The following is a 10405-nucleotide window of genomic DNA, read 5'->3' on the forward strand; positions in this document are numbered from 1 at the left end:
TTCAGATGAACACTCTGATAGCTTTGAATCCTTCACTGATGAACTGAGGACCATAATAAGATACTGGACCCCCTTGAGACTTGTATACTTATAAAATGAAGTCCAATTCTCAATCTTGTTTTGTGTGGGCTCCTTCTGTTAAGGAGTGATCAATCAAAACCTGATCTCCATGTCACTAATGCAGTATGCAATGAGTATGGCCTAATATGATGCTAATGAAGTGTAAAACATAATCTCATGCTTCCAGGAAAAATGAAGGGTAAATTTTGGGGTATTACAGCGACTACAAAAGATTTAGTAGTCGGGCTACAAAAAATAAAGTTTTCAAAAGACCATCTATACGATGCATGCCAAATTGGCAAGCAAACAAGAGTCTCATTTAAATCTAAAAACATTGTTTCTACTTCGAGACCTCTTGAGCTTTTTCATATGGATCTATTTGTTCCCTCAAGGACCAAAAACATAAGTGGTGACTATTATGGTTTTGTGATAGTAGAGGATTACTCGAGATTTTGTTGGTCATGTTTTTGTATAGTAAAGATGAGACTTTGTTGGCTTTCAAAACATTTGCTAGGTTATCCCAAAATAAAGTGAATTTGAAAATTGTTGATATTCGAAGCAACCATGAAGGTGAGTTTGAAAATCATCTCTTTGAGAATTATTATTATAAACATGGCATTGAGAATAACTTCTCCGCTCCTAGAACTCCACAACAAAACGGTGTTATGGAGCGTAAAAAGCGTGATTTAGAGGAGTTAGCTAGAACTATGCTCAATGAAGGTAATCTACCTAAGTATTTTTGGGCCAATGCCATTAGCACGTAATGTTATGTCTTGAATAGGATACTAATATGTCATATCTTAGATAAAACTCCCTATGAATTGCTTAAGGGTAGAAAATATAATTTGTCACATCTTCATGCTTTTGGATGTAAATGTTTCGTTTTGAACAATGGAAAGGATAATCTAGGTGCTATACCCCAAAATTTGCCCTCCCCTTTTCATCTTTTCACTCAACCATTGACTTAAGAATCACCTGCATACACTCATGCTTCATTCATGTACATCATTCATTCATTGATACTTGGTAGTTGATCATTATAGATTCAAAGCTCTTGGCTTGCAAAGTTAGGGTTTGTGTGTGGATCAAATCTTCAAGGTATGACTTGACTATTCATTTGGTAATAGGGGAAGTGAAACTATAATTGCTTGGTCCTTGAGGCATGGATTCAAGAAGACCTCACCATGGAACTCCTCAGGGATTCAAACCCTAATTATTGATGATGTTTATATGGACCTTTGTGGACGTTCTTTGGGCCTTATTTGGGCTATCAAAACCCTAATTAAGGGTTCATACATTTGAGATTTTCTTGTGAAGTACCTTGATTCATTCAAAGGTATGGATTGATGAGTGTGCCTCAATTAAACCCTAATCAAGAATGGTATGCTTCTAGTGTGGTTTGTGACTTATCTTTTCTTCTGGTGACAAGAGAAACCCTAATTTCTTGATCTTGGATTCAAGAGACTTTATTGTGGCATGCCTTAGGTCATCAAAACCCAAATATGGTCTCATTTTCATTGGATGGCCTTCTAACCCTAGTTATATGTGTTGTGTGCTTCACTCAACTTCTCATTCATGTTATTGCCTTGGTTTTGGCTCCATTCATCTGTGTCTGAGTCCCTTGGTGTTATCTCAAATTCTTTACCTCACAAACTTCATCTACTTCCATTCATTCATCTGATCATGGTCATAATAGCATTGCTTGGACCATGGTTTTGTTTATGTCCTAGTACATTGCATTCTATTGGCCTTGCTTGAGACTTTAGGGATTTCTTTCATGTGTAATTTGTGGTCTTTGATGTGATTTTATTCAAGCCATTTCAAACATGTCTAGGCTTATTCATTAAGTCCATTTTATTATATGATCATTAAAATTCAAGCCATTTCACACATCATGCTCATGCATTAAACCCATTCATTTTTCATTAAAATAGCCAATTTTATTAATTATTATACATAAATGTTCATTACATACCAAAAAATCCAAAAAAATTACATGTTGACCAATTGTTGACTTTGGTCAACAATTGACTTTTTGGTCAACTTTGACCAAACTCAACCTAAATCCCTTTTTCATCCCAAATCACTAAATGACTAGTCCTAGCTCTAATTTCATCCTCCATTTCCATTTTGACCTTGATTTGGCTATTTAGACTTGGTTTCCCACTTTGGTCGTCAACACGTCTTCATGCCTTGCCATGCCTTGAGTTTTGCCTTGCAACCTTGCCACAAATAAGCCTTGCACCAAAAGACAACCATGCATTCATTGTAAGCATCAATGACTCGACTTCAAAGTTAACATACATCCATAAATCCAACACAAGAAATGCACATTACATTCATGAAAAGATGGCAACATTTACAAGACTCACCATGGCTTGAACTTGCCAAATGCATACAACATGTTGCAACCTAAAGGCCCTGTACCTGTAGCAGTATCAGTTCATCTCATCAGCATGCACACACTTGAAAATATGGCCATGATGTATCCTTTTTCAACCTCATAATGTCATGACTTTCTGTTCCTAACCTTGACATTGGGCATGACTTGCATCTAGACTTTGGCACTACAATATGTTATAACCCCGCTACATCGAACCATGACACTCGTCCTGCTATATCAGTTCTTATTATCATGCCATCATCACCATACAGTTCCTGCTTCCTATGAGCTTTGGGTACTGAACAAAACCATGGAAAAATAACGTTTCATGTTGTTTACATCCACTAGCCTGCAATGCAAGTTTGAGGCCTCATGCAGTCCTGCAACAATTTAAGGACATATGCCTGCAACACAACATTTTCCAGCAACAATAATTTTGAACACCATATCAGCAGGACATTTCAAAATCGAGTAACAACTAATCATCACAAGTCCATCACCAGCTAACATATCCAAATGATCAATGCTAACACTTGAATTCTACATCCTAACAAACTGACTGAATTTCCTATCCAAACTAGCATTGGCCTAACAACACCTACCCATTATTCCAGTTGAACAAATTTAACTGCAGTTAACATAATAAGTAATGCAATTAACTACTTCTCATTCAGTTTCATTTAACTCCAACCAAATCAAACATAACTAACCAATCTTTCCATCGAGTTCAAGGCTCTAACTAACTGAGTTTTCAATTAACTCAGTGAGTTATCCCTAACTAACTATAAACCTCTCTCCCAAACATCCATTTGATCCAAGCCTCTTCCCTATATAACCTACATTTCACCCGCATTCATGACCATATTTTCATTGCCCTCAAATTCACATAGAGTCTTTCTGCATAATCTCCCAATCCCTCACTCAGAGCTCATATTCCATAGCCATTAAGGCTTCACATTGAAGCTTCAATTTCTATTGAGCTAGACCCCGTCAGAACCCCATGCATTCATTCTCAGAGCACCCAAGAAGAGGAAGAAGAAATTTGAAGTCCATGATTAAGAAGAAGAAGTATTTGTACCTGAATTTGTTTAGACACTGATGTTGCTCCGATCTCAACCTCCTTCTCCGGCAGGTGAGTTCAATTTCCTTAGTCACTTGATGCATATTTGTTACCATGTTGTAGACGAGGATTAGGGGAATCAAAGCCCTAACTTCTAGGGCTTTGATTCTGAGACTTGATGATTTAATTTCAATTCATAGGTTTAGGGTTCTTTAGCATATGGCCTCGATTTGGATTTTTGAGAAGGAATTAAGATTTTTTAGTGAGGGATTCTTAATGGGGAGAAGATGGTGAATCCATTGAAGTGTTGATTTTGGTTCTTAGTGGACATCACCATCGGAAGCGAGTTCCGACGCGGTGGTCCATGGTGGTGGTAAGGGGAGCAGGAATCTGAGTCCATTCATGCTTCTCTGGCGCGCTTCCAGTTAAATTCAATTTTCATTACACGTGCTTGCAGGTGATTGGTGATCTTGGTGTTGATTGAATCCTGCTTTCACATGTGAATTAATTCAATGGTCAGTTGGGATTAGGTGATGAACCCTGAACTAAAATGCTCACCATCACCTCTTTCAATCCGTTACACCCCATGCCTGCATGATTCTGGATTTGGGCATGCGGCTTCCTTTCACTGGAGCCCTTGGGTGATGTCCATTTGCAGACCAGATCTAGCTTTTAACATATTTCACTTCCAACATGTCTCCCACTAGAGAGAGATTTGCAGACCACAAGTTCCTTGTCGATTACCTTTGCCTAGCTGTATTAGTATGGGGATGTGCTTTGTTATTGTTATTTGATACCATTGGGTTTCTTATTAATTGCTTGGAGGACTATGGCTTTGTTGTTTGCTTGACAATCCAAAGGAAATGGTTTTCTATTTGACATTATTATCTTGTGGATGCTTCTCATAGGTTAGATCTTTTCAACTTAGAACTCTTAATCTTGTCTAAGATAGCCTCTTCATCTCCACCTCCGTCTTCTTTAATTTCAAAGTCTCCTTCTCATTATCAAAACTTCTTTGCTTGTTGTTTTTTAACTTAGACTTATTTTAATGAGTAGAAACCTTGGTCTTATGCCATTGATTTTCAAACTATTTTCTTAATCAAACTTGTAAGAAGACTTAATCATATTGACTTTATTTTCAAAAAGACCCAAAAGAACTAATAACTTCATCTAATTATTTTGGACACTTGGTGCCTTTTTCCTTTTAATCTTTTTAAAAATAAAACATTTAGATTTGGGTTATCATTGGTTGAGATGTAATTCTCACATTCCATGATATGTTGAGTGTAAGACTTTCCATTTACTAGGGGTTAGAGGCATACTTGTTGATATAATCTGAGTTGGAGCCATCCCTTTTAAATGTAGTAAAGCCCTCATTATAGGTGGATGTTTGGTTGAGTATTATCTCATGGATAACAAAAGATCTTTAAGTTCTTGTTAAAATAAATCCATCCATCTTTGAAATTTTTACCACGAACTACGAGGTTTTTATCCCTCATTTATGTTGGTATGTAGGCATAAGATCAAAAGTCTTATCAAACACGAAATGTAAATGATGAAATCTTTTTCTCATCCCCTCATTCTATTTTTAAAACAAACCTCTTTTCAACCAAAACAAGTACACACCAAAAGGGCTCCCTAGGACACTTTAGATGCTAATACCTTCCCTCTGTGTAACCAACCCCCTTACTTGTAATCTCTAACATTTTATTAGTTTTGATTTGAAAACTTCTCATCTTTGGGTTTTGTTTGTACTTTCTCCCTTTTCCTTTGGAAATAATAAAAGCGTAGTGACGACTCTGGTTTTATTGATGTTGAGTTAACCAATAGCTCAGTGGTCATGAATTTACCACTACAGGTTGATTATTATGTTAAGATATCACTTGGATGGTAATTGGTAATATTTCCTCTTGAGCTTATTACCTTTGTTAAGCTATCACTTGGCTGATAGTTAGGTAATATTCCTTCTTTCCTTTGGTTGATTACCTTGTTAAGCTATCACTCGGTTGGTAGTTGGTAATCTTTCCTTTTAGGCTTATTACCTTGTTAAGTTATCACTTGGTTGTAGTTGGTATTTTTTACTTTTAGTCTTATTATCTTTGTTAAACTATCACTTGGCTGATAGTTAGGTAATATTTATTTTTACCTTTGATTGATTACCTTGTTAAGCTATCACTTGACTGATAGTTGGTAATTTTTCCTTTAGGCCTTATTACCTTTGTTGAGCTGTCATTTGGCTTATAGTTAGGTAATATTTATTTTTTATCTCTAGTTAGTTACCTTGTTAAGCTATCACTTGGCTGGTAGTTGGTAATCTTTCCTTTTGGCCTTATTACCTTTGTTAAGTTATCACTTGGCTTATAGTTAGATAATAATTTCTCTTACCTCTGGTTAGTTACCTTGTTAAGCTATCACTTGGCTGGTAGTTGGTAATCTTTCCTTTTGTGCTTATTACCTTTATTAAGCTATCACTTGGGCGATAGTTAGGTAATAATTCTTCTTACCTTTGGTTGGTTACATTGTTAAGGTATCACTTGGCTGGTAGTTGGTAATCTTTCCTTTTGAGTTTATTACCTTTGTTAATCTATCACTTTGATGATTGTTAGGTAATTCCTCCCCCTAGTGGAGTTGGACATCCCCTTTGATTGATCTTTTCCCCGATGAAGTCTTGCTTTGATAAGTCTTCCCCCATTGGGTCTTTGGTTCATTTGTTTTCTAACTGGGCATTGGCTTCTTTCCAATACAATAGTTATTCCTGAGTCGAGTCCTTTCATAGTGCTTTATTTTCCTGGAGGAAACCCTTTTTTCTCCAGCAGTTTCGTGTCGTAGTTTTGTTTGCACGTCTTTCCTTTTCCCTATGGAACTTTGTTTGTCCCCAGCTGGGTCCCCCTTTGGAATCTATTACTCCCCTGGAAAATTTCAGTCTCCTCGTTTCTCCAGCAGTTCTTTGTCTCTCGTGGCGCTATATTCCCCACAAAGATCCTTGTCTGTATTCATATCATATCATAAGAATTTTTGCAGTATCTTAGGGCTAAAAATTGGGTCTTCTGTATTTAAGTCTCAGTAATCTCGTCGAGACGTAGATTTCAATCTTCATGTCTCTAAATCGAAGAAACTTAATTAGGGGCATCTGTCATACCCTGATTTTAACCCTAAGATCCCACATATCATTTTCATTCTTGCATACAAACAAGGTGACGTCTTTGTCCTCTCCCTCTCATCTTTGGGTTTTCCTTTTGTAGGGATCATCAAGCACCTATTTGTTGGTGTTTTACCTTTGTGCTTATGTGTTTGTTTCTTATCTAACCACTAATCAAAATAGCAAAAATATGTCTTATTTTCTTTAATTTTATTGTGCAAGGTATGGCTTTTTATCAAGAGCATCAAACATGGTTCCTCAGTTAGGGTCTTTGATTCCTCAAGTCAAAGTGTGTTCAACCATTGATTCTCAACAAGCTTATCTCTCAAAATATGATCTCTAAGGTTCTCAAGCATCTTTCAATCTCATTTTGATCAAGAGTATCTCAATGTTTTGTGGCTTATTTCTCAAGAAAAGTCAAAGGTTCATGTGTTTATTTCCATGCCTTCTTCAACAAGTTACTTCAAACTTTAAGCAATTTAATCAAAAAAGATCCAAGGAAACCTTATTTTTAGTTCATATGATCATCCATATACCTTGAAATGCAAGATAAGTCTAAGTACATAAGTTTATTCCAAGAGGTTTGACAAAAAAAGTCAACATTTGAAGTCAAAGTTCAAAGGACCACAACTCCTTCAATCCTCAACATTTTTGAATGCTTCTTTTTGAATATGACTCTTCTTAATATCCTATACAACTTATCTTTACATGACAAGAGCCAATTATGCTTAGAGGATCATCAAAAGTTTGAATACATTATAGGTCATTTGTGGACTTAGTGACATTTGATCTATTTTCAAGTGACTTTTTCTGAACTTTCAAGATTTATAACTTCTTCAATCTTCAACATTTGAGGCTGATTATTTTTTCACAATACCATTTGTGATGCCGTCTACAAGTTTGCTTCAAGGATCAAAGACAAATTATGCTTGAAAAGCCATGGAATTCTTTGATACATTATAGGTCATTTTTAAACATTTAGGACTTAGAATTTTCCAAGTTGCATTACTAGATTTTTGTGTCAACTTCAACATACCATAAGTTTATGCTCGAGCATCCAAATTCAACCTTTTTTGGCATATTGTGATCTTTGATATAATGTCAACAAATTGCAAGAATATTGTGATCAAAAAGCCTCATGAGCAAGATGCCCCATTTAGTTAAACATGGTGACTTGGAACTGAAGAAATCACCATAGTTAGAGTTTTGAACTTCACTAATCCTCAATTATAAGCTAATTCACCATGTGTTTTGGACCTAAACATGTTTAATAAAGTTTCTAGAAGTTAAATGACTCATAAAATCCATGATTTGGCTGAGTTTTGATGGTTTTGCAAGTCACATTTTTATCACATCATGAGCAAGTTTGTTTTGCACAAATTGAGCATCATTTGGGACGTATGAGATCACCAATCACTTCCCTATAAATAGAGCAACATATTTTCTTAATTCCCAAGCTTTGAAGAGACAAAGAACCTCTGCTTATTTTTTTTCTCCAAAAAATCGAGCTATCGTATTTTGATTTCTAGCTTGTTTCAATCCAATTTCTTGATTCCATTAGCACCTTCGGTCTCCTCTAAAGCTTTTGCAACAATTCTAGAGCTCTAAGACCTTCTGAAATGCTCTTACCAGATCAAGCTTCTTCAACTTCTGATCATCATTTGGACAATATAGTTCTGAGCATCATTTGAACTCAAACAAATTACCATGATGTAGTCCTTCACTCTCTGATGCTTTCCCCTACCTTACCCGGTGTTGATTGATTATGTTCATCATTTAATTTTACTTTTCGTGGCTTGCTTGTTTATGAAACTTCTCTGAAATTCTCCTTGCTCAGTTTAGATAGATGAATTTTAAGCATAAGGTTGAATTCGTGATGCGAAGACGATCACATTGGTGGTAGCTCATGCTCTTAATTTTCCAAATGATGAAACTCTGGTACGGGATCATCGGGGAATATGATCGGGGTTGTTTTAGGTCATCTGAGTTAGCTATACACGTTGACAATTTAAAATATTCTGATTGGTCCATTTTTAATGTAATTTTGTGTTTTATTCTTGCTATTTTCCACCATACGCCCTAGCCTGATAGTTGTTGGATCCGCCACGTCAATTAATGAGGCCACAACCAACGCTGCTTGTTTTTTCTGATTTTTATTTCTTTTTCTTTTTTATTTTCATTTTCATTTTCTTTTAAAATTCATAGAAAATTCATTTCTCATCCAAAAAAAAACAAAATAATTTTTAAAATTTTCTTTTATTTTTCTTCATATGATTTTTATTTTTTCATATTTTATTTTCTTGATTTTCTATTTTTCTTAAATTTTTTCTTTTCTCCTTTGTTTTAATTGGTTTAAAAATACTTGTATGCATTTAAAAATTTTGAAAATTTTATTTTATGTTTCTTATTGTATCCCTAACCTTCCATAAATTTCTTGGCCATTTATTTGGTGTTTTGAAGGGCTTTATGGATTTTCTCTTTTATTTCCCTTTTAAAATTCATTTTAAAAATATTTTTGATGCATTTTATGCTTGTTTGACCTTTGTTGACTTCTGTTGGTCTTGGATCTTAGTTGATTTGATCATAGGTCTCATCAAACTCAATGGATCTTGGGTGTTGATGGGGTGAAAACCCTAATCCACCAAAATGGATGATTGATTTTGATGGTGATGACTTAACCAATCCTTTGATCTAAATTGAATTTGGTTTCTCTTGTCCTCTTCTTCTTCTTCTTCTTCTTCTCTTTCTCTTTATTTTTTTCTCTTAATCAATTGGATGACTTGTGTTCACCTTATTTATGATGTGTGGATTGGTACTTGATGAACTTTTATCATTTTAAATCTGCCTCCTAATTGAACATGAATCACTTAATGCACTTTAGATTGATGCATAAGTTTATCCTAAGTATCATGAAGTATTGATTGATGTAATGGACCACTCTCCTAGCCTCTGTGTTTGATCCATCCTCTTTTTTTTTGTGATATAACTTTAGAAGAATGATTTACATATCATTTCTCTAGCATGTATTAACACAAATAATATTATTGATCAGCCTCAGATAGTTGTGACTTCTACATAAGTCAAATTACGATTGCTTAACATAGCACTAAATTTATCCCGAATCAAAAAGTAAGTCATTTTCATAAGTGAGATTGTAAGTCTCCTACTCCCCATGGTATTGTGTGAAAAAATATTGTTTCCTTTTCACCTAAGAGAGTTAGTGGCATACTTGTTGATTTTATCCAAGTTGGAGCCCATCTCATGGTTATGTCTAGAGGTCCATATTTGTGTACTTGTGGATGAATAGTTGAGTGTTCTCCTAAAAATGATAAAATTGTCTTTTCATTTTTGATTACTAACATACTGTTGTATTAACTTTACTTTAATGTCATTTTATATCATTTATCTCATGCTCTTTATTTTTTGCCATTTATTTCTTATTATTGACTTTATACTTTTATTTTAGCATCCCATATCATATTATTTGTGCTTATGCTATTTGCTATTTGTCCACTTGGACCTTTATTTATGTTTATGCTCTTTTTTTCTTTGTCCATTTGGAATTATTTTTCTTTTAAAGACATTAATAAAGGAAAAAACCCCTAAAATTGGTTCTCTTGATTCATGGATTTGAGGTTACTATCATTGGCATTGTTGTGGAGTTATGGACTTAGAATTAGAATCTTGACCCTTGCTTTGGGAGTTTATGACTTGAGACCTTGGGATTCATCTGGTACCTTTGACTTTGGAGACTTGGCCTGGT

This window comes from Lathyrus oleraceus, chromosome 3 (assembly GCF_024323335.1).
Source record: "Lathyrus oleraceus cultivar Zhongwan6 chromosome 3, CAAS_Psat_ZW6_1.0, whole genome shotgun sequence".
Classification (NCBI taxonomy): domain Eukaryota; kingdom Viridiplantae; phylum Streptophyta; class Magnoliopsida; order Fabales; family Fabaceae; genus Lathyrus; species Lathyrus oleraceus.